The following is an 11,319-nucleotide window of genomic DNA, read 5'->3' as shown; positions in this document are numbered from 1 at the left end:
TTAAAAGAGTGCTTGGCACTTGGTAAGTATTCTGCTAGTGTTAAGTATCCTTAATATTATTAACATAGAATTAGTATCCTCAAATTATTTGCTGCATATACTAGGAGTCAAGGAGACCCTGATTTGAGTCCTAGCTCTTCTGCTGTGTCTTGGGTGATTTATTGCACCTCTGTAAGCCTTGATTTCTACATCTGTAAAGTGGGGGTAAAGTTTCTACTCTATGGGATGCTGAAGATATGCCTGTAATGCCCTTAGTTCTGGGCTGACACATAGAAGTGCTCGGGGAACACCCTTGGCCTTGATGATGACCATGGAGATGACGATTAAGCTGTGAGTTTGTGGCCCAGTCCCAGTTTCATATGTGAACAAACAGGGAACAAAGAAGCCTGCAGTTAATTTTAGGGCTACTGTCTTCTGGCTATAGCCTAATTGTATTGAGGAGCCTGAAAATAAATGGTGAATGACCCTGTGGGCTTCCCAGGTGGCACTGGTGGTAAAGAACCCTCCTGCCAATGCAGGACACGAGTTCGATCCCAGGGTCCGGAAGATCCCCTGGAGGACGGCACAGCAGCTCACTCCAGTGTTCTTGCCTGGAGAATCCCATGGACAGCGGAGCCTGGCAGGCTACAGTCCATGGGGTCACACAGAGTCAGACACCACTGCAGTGACTTAGCACGCATACAGGCACGAACGACCCTATATCAGGGCATCCGCCTTGCCCTCCCAAGCTTTCCTGCCCGGAACCTTGTTGGCCCCCAGGAGAAGGTGTTTCTTGTCCACTTCCAGGCCTCTGGGCATTTGGACATTTTGATTCTACAAACGCAGTGCTCTCTGAATTGTCAAGTAGTACCTTTCTTTATCCTTCATTGGAACTTGCAAGCTGCACCAGGCCCCCGTTAGCCAGCCAGTCACTTCAGGACTTGTCTCTCTGGTACCCCGGAGGGTTCCCTAGGACCCTCCCTTTTGGGAGACAAATCCGAGAGGAGGGGCAGAGCCCAGAAAGCTTTCATTTTATTCTAGCGGCAGCACTGCCTGCCGCAATAACACTCAGGCGAAGGGGATGAAAAACGCCTTCTCCGCCTTTCCCCCGTCCCTCCCCAAGCCATCGGAGCCGCGCAGCCCAGCTCTGAGCCGTTTGTGGCTGGGCCGTGGTGCTTTATGAGGGTGACTGCCCTGCGCGGGGTGGAGTGGCCGGCCCTCCCCGGGTTTGAATAAAAAACCACAAGCCATAATACACATAAAACCCTAATGTGCCTTCAAAATTACCTCATCTTTTATTTAGAGGTTATTCCGCCCTTGTCTTCCTTTATCGCTCTTTATGTGACTGAAGTGGGCGAGCGGCTCGGAACGAGGCCATCTTGGCGGCTGAGGGAAGGGAGGTTTACGGGTAACTCGGCGAGGCCGCCAGGCCCCCGGGGGCCTCCATCTCAGCCGCCCCTCCCCTCCCTGCAGCCCGCGGCTGCTTCCCTCCCAGGTCCGTTTTTTTCCATTGTCCTTCCAACTGCGGATTCTATTGTGCTTCTAAGGGAGAGGGAGGCACCTCTGGAGAAGCTGTGACTCTGGAGTGGGCCCCGGCTGAGCCCGAGGCCCGGCCCTCCCGGACCAGGGCTTTGGTTTGGCCTTTTCGAGTCCTCGTTCTCCGAGCTCAGGATCCTTGACATTTAAAGGCCAAGAAGAGCCGTGATTTATTCTCCAGCTCGGTTCGGAGAAGCGGGGCGGGGAGGATGGAGAGGTTTGATTTTCCTCGGCGAACCTGGCGGTGCTGACTCTAGTGTGTGTAAGATCCTCTGGAGGGCTCGTTGGAACAAAGGGACCCGAGCTCCTGACTCTGTAGGTCTGACATTCCACGTGTCCAGTGAATTCCCAGATGATGCTGATGCTATAGGTCCACGGACTATACTTTGAGAATTACTGGGCTACAGAGATTAGCGAATTAAGGTGACAGAGAGATAAGCGTATAGGTGTGTATGTGTGTGTGTGTGTGTGTGTGTGAGAGAGAGAGAGAGAGAGAGAGAGAGAGAGAGAGAGAAAGAGACTTTACTTTTCGAAGAAAATTTTCCCATCCAGGGTAATTGTTTAGTTGCCAAGTCGTGTCTGACTCTTGTGACCTCATGGACTGCAGCCTACCAGGCTCTTCTGTTCATGGAATTTTCCAGGCAAGAAAAATGGAGTAGTTAGCCATTTCTTCCTTCAGGGAATCATTCCAACCCAGGGATCGAACCCGCATCTCTTGTGTCTCTTGAATTGGCAGGTGGATTCTTTACCACTGAGTCACCTGGGGAGCCTGAAAGCTGGGCTTAAATGATAGCAAATTGTATTCCCTATTTTCAAACTGGGAGGTCCAGGAATATATGATTAATGCAGCTGAAAGATCTCCACAGAGATTTCAGAGGGTTAGCGATTCTCAGACTGGGGAAATGCAGTTAGCCTGGTCCTGCATTCTCTCTGTTTCTCAAGTCTTTGATATTAAAGAGAGCTCCAAGAGCGCACCGGTCATGCTCTTCAAGCTGTATGGCATCACGGTTGGGAGCCCAGAGTCCAGGGTCAGACCGATGGGAGGCCACATTTGTGATCTGGGGTGAGCTAGGAAACCACCCTGAGCCTCGGTTTCTGCAGCAGTCAGGTGGAGCAGCATCAGTGCCAACCGCGGTGGGTGTTGTAAGGATTAAATCAACTCCTGCAGGTGAAACCTCCCACCATTGTGCCTGGGACATTGTCAGTCTCAACAAAATGTGACTATTATTATTGTCAGCATGTTATCTTTTCTGAGCCTCTCTTAGTATTTCCTGAGATTTGATGAACTCCTATTGAATACTATGTTGCAAACTTCTTTCTACTAGCTATTTTATGTAACCACCTAAATTTGTTGGGACAGCCATACCATCCTCTTTTTACTGATGAAAAAACTGCTACTCAGAAAGGTTAAGAAATTTGCGCTGGTTATTTAGAAGTCAGAAAGCTTACAAGTGGCTGAAGATTACGCCTAGCCTGACTGGTTCCCTCCCCTCTCAGCTCTGCTGCTGGGGAGCTGGGTGATGTTAGGTACTACGCTTCCCCTCCCCGGCCCTCATCCTGTAAGAAGAGAAAGGACTGGAGTTTTCGTGATGGAGTGATAGGTTCCTTTCCGGGGCTCTGATACTAGTAGCTAAGGGCCTGCAGGTATTTCCTGCAGGAAAATGAGGATTTTCACTTGACCTAAGCAGGCTTCCAGTGTGTCTTCATGAATCCAACAGTTTAACAAATATCTCTTGCGCATCTAGCATGCGTCCAGCACTATTTTTTATTACTGGAGATGGTACAGTGAACAACACAAAGGAAGTCACTCCCCTCCTTGGGTTTTGGTTCTACTTGGAAGGTTGGTAGCCATAAACATATGTTCTCTTCAATGTGCACTGTAAGCTCAGTCAAAACCCACCTTTTAAAAAAGTTTAATTGTAGGATAATTATTTTAAAATATTGTGATGGTTTTTGCATACATCAGCATGAAACAGCTGTAGGTATACATATGTTCCCTCCCTCTTTTATCTCTCTCCCATCTCCCTGCCCCTCCCACCCCTCTAAGTGGTCACAGAACACCAGCTTTGGGTTCCCTGCATCATATAGCAAACTCCCATTGGCAATCTCTTTTACATATGATAATGTGTATGTTTCAATGCTGTTCTCTCAAATCATCCCACCCTCTCCTTCCCCTACCATGTCCAAAAGTTTGTTTTTTATGTCTGTGTTTCCTTTGCCACCCCACGTTTAGAATCATCAGTACCGTCTTTCTAGATTCCATATATATGCACTAATGTACAATATTTGTTTTTTTCTTACTGACTAACTTAACTCTGTATAATAGGCTCTAGGTTCATTCACCTGGTTAGAATTGACTCAAATGCATTACTTTTTATAGCTGAGTAACATCCCATTGTGTATATATATGTACCACAGCTTCCTTACCCACTCATCTGTGGATGGATATCTAGGTTGCTTCCATGACCTAGCTATTGTAAATAGTGCTGTAATGAACATTGGGGTACATGTGTCTTCTTCAGTTATGAAAACCCACATTTTCTTAAAGCATCAGTGACTGTCCACCATAGCGTTGGGTGGATTCTCACTTAATTTCTTTCCATCATCTTACGTGCTTAACGTTACAACCCTGCATCCAACACTAATTATATTTGAGCAGTATGTAAATTAGCTCATTTGTGCTTTGACTCCAGAAAAGTCTGTTAGCTTTCCTTCCATCAAATGCTTCTGACAGTCAGACTCCAGTGACATGGCTAAGAAGATAGAAGCTTAAGAATATTTTTTAAAAATGCCTTGAAACTTAAAAGCAGTCAATTTTTGGCTATCCAGGTAATAAGTATAGGGACCTGTTATAATGCAGTTGTTATTTGTGAATGTGTTTGGCTTAAGCAGTTATACAATAAATGCCTGTTGAGCTAAATTGAATCTGCTTATAAAAAACCCACAGCATTTCAGTCTTTAGCTGTGGGGCAGTCGCCAGTGATGCCTACTGGTTTTTTTGGCTGTGCTGGGTCTTTGCTGCGGTATGAGGGCTCTTTAGCTGTGGTGCATGGACTTAGTTGCCCTGTGGCATGTGGAATCTTAGTTCCCTGACCAGGAATTGAACCTGCGTACCTGTGCTGGGAGGCAGATTCTTTACCACTCCACCACCAGGGAAGTCCCAATGATGCCTACTGTTAGTTGCACTGTATTTGCTTGCCTGATCTTGCTCTCCTGGAGCTCCAGGAGGGCAGCCAGGACAGCATTTGAGCCTGGTCGGGGCACACTCAGAGGAGGTGTCAGGACACACTTCATAGAGTTGGTCTTTGAGCTGAAGCTTGGGAGATGAATGGGTCGTATTCATTAAAGACAGAGGAAAGGGTGGTTCGGGCAGTGGGACCAGCTTAAGCCGAGGCGCAGAGGCTTGAGAGAGCTTGGAGCCTCAGGGAACCGCAGTTCTTAGGAGAACTGGAGTAGACAGTATGAAGGGGTGAATGTCAGAACTGGCGAGAGTTGCTGAGTGTGTGGAAAGCTGGGTGTGGAGTCAGGAGCCACATCTGGAAAGTCTCGTCAGCTCCAGGAAGCCCCAGAAAAGGACGGGGGTTCTTCGAGGCTGTCAAGCAGAGGAAGATGGTGACCAGATCATGGCCCTGGCTGCAGTGTAGACAGCGGTGAATCTGTGTAGTCCTCACCTTTAAAGTTGCCCCATATTCTGCCAGGAAATGGTTTGAGGAGTGTGATTTTGCCAAAGCCCGATGGTATCTGGGTTACACTCCCCTCTCCCAAGTGGGCCCGCGAGGTGAGAAAGGGCTCACAAACAGGCCTTTCATCAGCGGCGAGCTGCGGGTGGCCTCCTCCAGCCTTGCTGCTGCTCCATAATCATGGCTTCAGGACAGGGGAGAAGGAAAAGCTGGTCTCACCCACCTCAGACCCCCTAGTGTCTGCCCCCAGGGGGAGGGTCTGAGGGCGTCCAGTGATCGCAGGTAGCAGAGTGTTGCTGCACAAATAACCTGGGGCAAATCTCAGGCCCCCAAGGGCACAGAATGTGGACAACAGCCAATAGCAAGTCAATGAGCACATGTAACAAGGCTGGCGCTAGCGATGAGGACGAGACGTGCTAGCAACATAGCAGTGAAGCAGGGGACAGGGAGAGGGGATGATGGAGATACGAAGCCAGGGAAGCCTGCAGAGAACTGGGGAAAGGAAATAGCAGGGTGTGAGGGTGTCAGAGGAAAAGTGTCTGGGCAGTGGGGATGGCAGGGCAAAGGCAGGGAGGTGGGGGCAGGTTTGAGGGGTTTCAGAAGCAGGTCAGGGTGGCTGCCGCAAGGTCCAGGAACTGGGGGCAACATGAGGGGGAGGTGCCTGAACAACCTGGGGCCCCGTTCACATGGCGTCTTGTGGGCCGTGGCGGTGACCGGGGCGAGACTGTGGGGGAGTTTGAACTGGGTACCATGTGATGGGATTTATGCTGCAAGGGGTTGAACTGGCCTCCGTATGGGGAATCTGTAGGGAGCAAGACCGGAAGCAGAGACACCAGGAGGGGGTGGCTGGGGAGGTCCAGGGGGCCTTGGACACTAGCAGGAGGGGTGGAGGGGTGGGCTGGTCAGATCGGGGCTTTATTTTGAAGGCGATCCAAAAAGCTATGATATGGTGCTCTGTCAACCCACCAGTATTTTTTGGGCACGTATCATGAGAAGGCAGAGACGAGGTCATGTGGGTTCTATCACCAAGGAAGTTGCATTCTTCTTAACACGGAGAGATACACAGCACATTGGACCAAGACAGAATGAGAACCCAGAAGGTAAAAGGCTAAGAATGACCTACATTGAACGGCATTTAGGCTGAGTTTTCCTTTCTTTTTAAATATTTATTTATTTGGCTGTGTGTGCCTGAGTGTTGAGTCAGTAAGGCATGTCTGACTTTTTCGAGTCCACAGACTGACTCAGGGTTTCTGACTTTTTCGACCCCACAGACTGACCCCGGGATCAAACCGTGTCTGTTACCATCCCCTGCATTGGCAGGCTGTTTCTTTACTACTAGCGACATACTGGGAAGCCCTTATTTGGCTGCGGCTGGTCTTAATATGGCAAGCATGCAGGATCTTCAGTCTTGGTTGCAGTATTCAGGATCTTTAGTTGTGGCATGCGAACTCTTGGTTGTAGCTTGTGGGATCTATTAATAGCTCCCTGACCAGGGATCGAACCGTGCACTGGGAACTCAGAACCTTAGCCATTGGACCACCAGGGAAGTCCCTAGACTCTCTTGAAGAAGGAGTGGGACTTGGCGACCTGGCCAGGAAGCAGAGGAGAAAGGGCACCCCAGCCAGAGAGAACAGCTGGGCAAAGGTACAGTTGCTTTTCAGCGTCGTGTTCCCTTTTAGGGAATCTGAGAACACTGGGTCTGCTTGTGGTTCCTGGTGGTATTGCCAGTGCCTGGCTCCAGAAACACTGCTATTTGATTGCTAAAAATCAGCATGGTATGTTTGGGAAACTGTAAGTTGTCTTATACTCTGGAGCCTGAAGGGCTTCCCTGATGGCTCAGCGGTGAAGAATCCGCCTGCCAGTGCAGAAGACACAGGAAATGCAGGTTCGATTCCTGGGTCAGGAAGATCCCCTGGGGGAAGAAACGGCAACCCGCTCCAGTATTCTTGCCTGGAGAATCCCAGGGACAAAAGAGCCTGGTGGATTACAGTCTATGGAGTCGCAAAGAGTTGGACATGTGAGCACACGTGCGTGTTAACTGGAGCCTAAAATGCGATGAGACACTTAGGGGTCCAAATTCTCTATATTTGAGGGGTTTTAGGGGTAACTGAGAGGACCAGGAAGTTGTGTGGGCACAACCCTTTGTGAGATTAGAGAAAAAGACCAAGCGTGCATGCACAGGGTGCCACTCATGGGGGCGATGGGATTTGTGAGATTATGCACAGGGTGCCACGAATGGGGGTGATAGGATCACAGCTCCCCCTGCTCCTCAGGGCTTCATTGGGCTTGGAGACAAATCTGGGGAGACTGACGGCAGATGAAGCGGCGTCTGTCTTGCTAATGAGTTCTGCTGGGAGCAAACAGGGAGCTTTTGATGCTGTCCTTGAAGATGAGTGAGAGGTTCTGATGAGCCTTCTAGAGCGTTCACTCTGGAGCTTCAAGGAAGATGGAGTGGATGATGCAAGATGGGGGTTGAGGGCAAGGGCAATCAAGGCTGCTGCAAGCATCTGCTGTCATCTTCCCTGGGGAAAGCATTCTTTGGGACCGCCTTTCCTGTTTTGAGGGCTTCCCTGGTAGCTCAGTTGGTAAAGAATCCACCTGCAATGCAGGAGACCCTGGTTTGATTCCTGGGTCCGGAAGATCCCCTGGAGAAGGGATAGGCTACCCACTCCAGTATTCTTGGGCTTCCCTTGTAGCCCAACTGGTAAATAATCCACCTGCAGTGCGGGAGACCTAGGTTTGATCCCTGGGTTGGGGAGATCCCCTGGAGAAGGGAAAGGCTACTCTCTCCAGTATTCTGGCCTAGAGAATTCCACGGACTGTATAGTCCATGGGGTTGCAGAGTCAGATACAACTGAGCGACTTTCACTTTCCTGTTTTGAAACTTTTTATTTTGTGTTAGCAATGTTAACAGAGCCAATTAACAGTGTTGTGATAGTTTCAGGTGGGCAGCAAAAGGATTCAGTCATACCTATACATGTATCATCATCAATTCAATGGACATGAACTTGGGCAAACTCTGGGAGATGGTGAGGGACAGGGAAGCCTGTCATGCTGCAGTCCACAAGGTCAAGAAGAGTCAGACAGACCTGGTGACTGAACAACAACAATAGACATGTATCCATTCTCCCCCCACCTCCCCTCCCATCCAGGCTGCCACATAACATCGAGCAGAGTTCCATGTGGAGACCTCCGTTCTTGTCTCCATTGGTTCACCCTGGGCTCTCAGGAGGGGAAACCCTAGGAATGCTTGGGGGAATTTGGTGGAGGGAGAAGGGAGAAGGGATGAGCCACAAATCCCCGACCTGCAGAAGCTCTGCCAGCCAGCCCCGCCTCCCCGCGCACAGGCCAACCCGGCTGTCTTGGCAGCGGGCATAGGAACTGGCCCTGGGCAAGTTCCCCGGGTAAAAGGTGCAACCTGGGCGTGGGCTGGTTTCCTTGTGAAGGCTGTTGCTTCCCCTCAGGCTCCCGCACGCTGCTGCTGAGTAATCTGCAGGCTGCAATCTGTTGGTGGAGGAACTCTTTCAACACGGAGTGTCAGGCTCCCAGGCACACAGGCTCTGTGTGTGCCAGGAGCCGGGCTTATGTCCCTCTTCCAGGGAGGCCTCTCTCCCCGCTGGCAAGTGGTGCCCCCGCCCTGCCTCCCAGCCTCACTCTCTTAGGCTGCCCTGTCCTCCCCTGGGAACCAGGTCAGGGGACCTGCTGGCAGGTGTCATGGGGCATGAATCAGGCCTGAGCGGGAGGGTTAATTGGATGATTTCTCTGGTCAATAGCCAATCTCTTACACTCCCTATGAGAGAATTAGGAACCTGCGTATGTGATGGATCATCTCTTTGTGGAAGAAGTTTAGGTTACTGGAAACCACGTTTTGGCCAAGAATGACTCAGTGGACTTTTCCATGCTCTTCGTGAAGTTTGGGCTTCCCTGGTGGTGCTGCAGTGGTAAGAATCCACCTGCCAATGTAGGAGATGCTGGTTTGATCCCTAGATTGGGAAGGAAATGGCAACCCACTCTAGTATCCTTGCCTGGGAAGTCCCATGGAGTGAGGAGCCTGGAGGGCCGCAGTCTATGGGTCACAGAAGAGCTGGACACGACTTAGTGACTAAACAACAGCAACAAAGTGGAAAATTTAATTTCACACAGGTAGGTGATTTCAAAGGGGTGAAGGCTGGCTGGCATTTCAGCTGGTGGCTCAGCAAGGCAACATATCCCTCTAATTGGACTGTTTTCCAGGTTGGTGGGTTTTCCAAGGCACCTTGACTTGTGCTGAAGAAGAGGGTAAGGCATTCAAATGGTTCATATGTGAAACCTGAAAACCTGTGAACTGGGCTTCTCTTCTACACACATGTCAGTTTGATTCAACAGAGCATTACTAGGCCTCATGGATGCCATTAGTCAGAGTGATAAATCCTGGGGATTTGGTAAGGGCAGAAACTCAGTCCTGCCCTTGGGAAATTAGCTCACGGTTCAAGGCTGGACTTAAAAATAAAAAAAGAGAAACGATGGTACAGCATGATCAAAGGGTAAGGAGGAATTTATTCTGTTGAATAAAGCAGGGAATCAAGGCAGGCTTCCTGGAAGAAGTGAAATCTCACATATGTCTGGAAGGATAGATAGAAATGAATGCTTTCCAACTGTAGTACTTTTAGTGATCTCAAGCTTGGCCTCTTGTCATACTGGCTTTGAGTAGGAACAATTAATTCAATTATAACATTAATAGAAGAAAGCATTCACTAGCATTGCAAGTAAGTTTATCCCAGACCTCTTAGTAATTTTTTCTCCTGTGGCTCTCTTGATGGTCTTTGCCCTTTATGAAGTGGTCCACAGTGTGAAAAATGTGAAAGGCCCTGGGTGAACGAACATCTGATAAGTATGTAAGTTGGAGAAAGTCTATTGGGCCTGGAGTTAGGATGTTGAGTTATGTAATTCTTCTGACTTTCCTCTTTCAAAATTACTATGATTCCTCCAGGGAGAGGACAGTTTCTTACTTCTCTGCCTTCCAAAGCCAGCCCCTGCCTCTCATCTCACTTTACAAATGTGGAATATACTTGTGGTTTTCCTCGTGTCTCTGTTTCCAGGTAGAGTCCTGAACCTATAGCTCATGTTCCATTTTTGGGAATGCCCTTCTCTGGTTCTCCAGGTTTAGAAGTCTGGCCTTCTTGCTTGTTCCAATAACATAAAGGTCAGAATGTTCAAAGTGTTTCCAGACCAACCTTTCTAATTATTTGGCTAAGCCCGTTGGAAGGACAGGTTTCCCTGGTGGCTCAGTTGGTAAAGAATTCCCCTGAAATGCAGGAGATGCGGATTCAGTCCCTGGGTAGAGAGGACCCCCTGGAGAAGGAAATGGCAACCCACTCCAGTATTCTTGCTTGGGAATTCCCATGGACAGAGGAGCCTGGCGGGCTGCAGTCCATGGGGTCTCAAAGAGTCGGACACGACTGAGCGACTAAACCACCACCACCTTGGCAGGACTCTCCAGCTTGCTTCATTTTGACTGAAGTTCTCCAGGACTGTATGTGCAGACTGGACATGTAATGTCACAGGGGCCCTGGGACAAGAGGGAAGCCGGTAGATGCCTGACCAAACCAGTGCCCAGCTGGAGACCTCTGGCCTCAGACAGAAAAAAAATCTATTTAAGGAAGAAAAAAGAGCCCAACCACCTCCTCAGGCTCCATCAGATCCTTCCAAAGCTAGGAATTGGCCATGAATCTCCCTGTTCCTACCACTCTGCAAGCTGGACTTTGCAGTGGGTGAACTTCTCTGGAAGAGTGGCAGATGAGGAGAAGAGGTCTGCAGTTTGCTGTGGGCATCATCATCTGTATCAACAAGTCTGGGTGTAGAATTGCAGAGTTGAGAGAGGAGAAGAGACATCAGAGTGAAAGCAGACCACCTGAGTTCTGTCTGTAACTGTGCATTCAGCGTAGAATCAGCATGCCAGTCTTGACGAGGCTGGCTCTGTGCTGGACACTAGGGGTACACCTGTGAGATGTGGTCCCAGCTTCCCCAGTCACTGCCCAGTGTGGGGGAGAGAGAGACGCCAACACGCCGGTGGAGCAGAGGGGGCGTGACACCGCTAGTGGAAGCCACAGTGAGTTTTTGGGCTTCTGAGCTGACTCCAGAAGGA

Source organism: Cervus canadensis, chromosome 12 (assembly GCF_019320065.1).
Source record: "Cervus canadensis isolate Bull #8, Minnesota chromosome 12, ASM1932006v1, whole genome shotgun sequence".
Taxonomy (NCBI): Eukaryota; Metazoa; Chordata; class Mammalia; order Artiodactyla; family Cervidae; genus Cervus; species Cervus canadensis.
The sequence above is the reverse complement of the archived record's forward strand: the minus strand, read 5'-3'. Positions refer to the sequence as shown.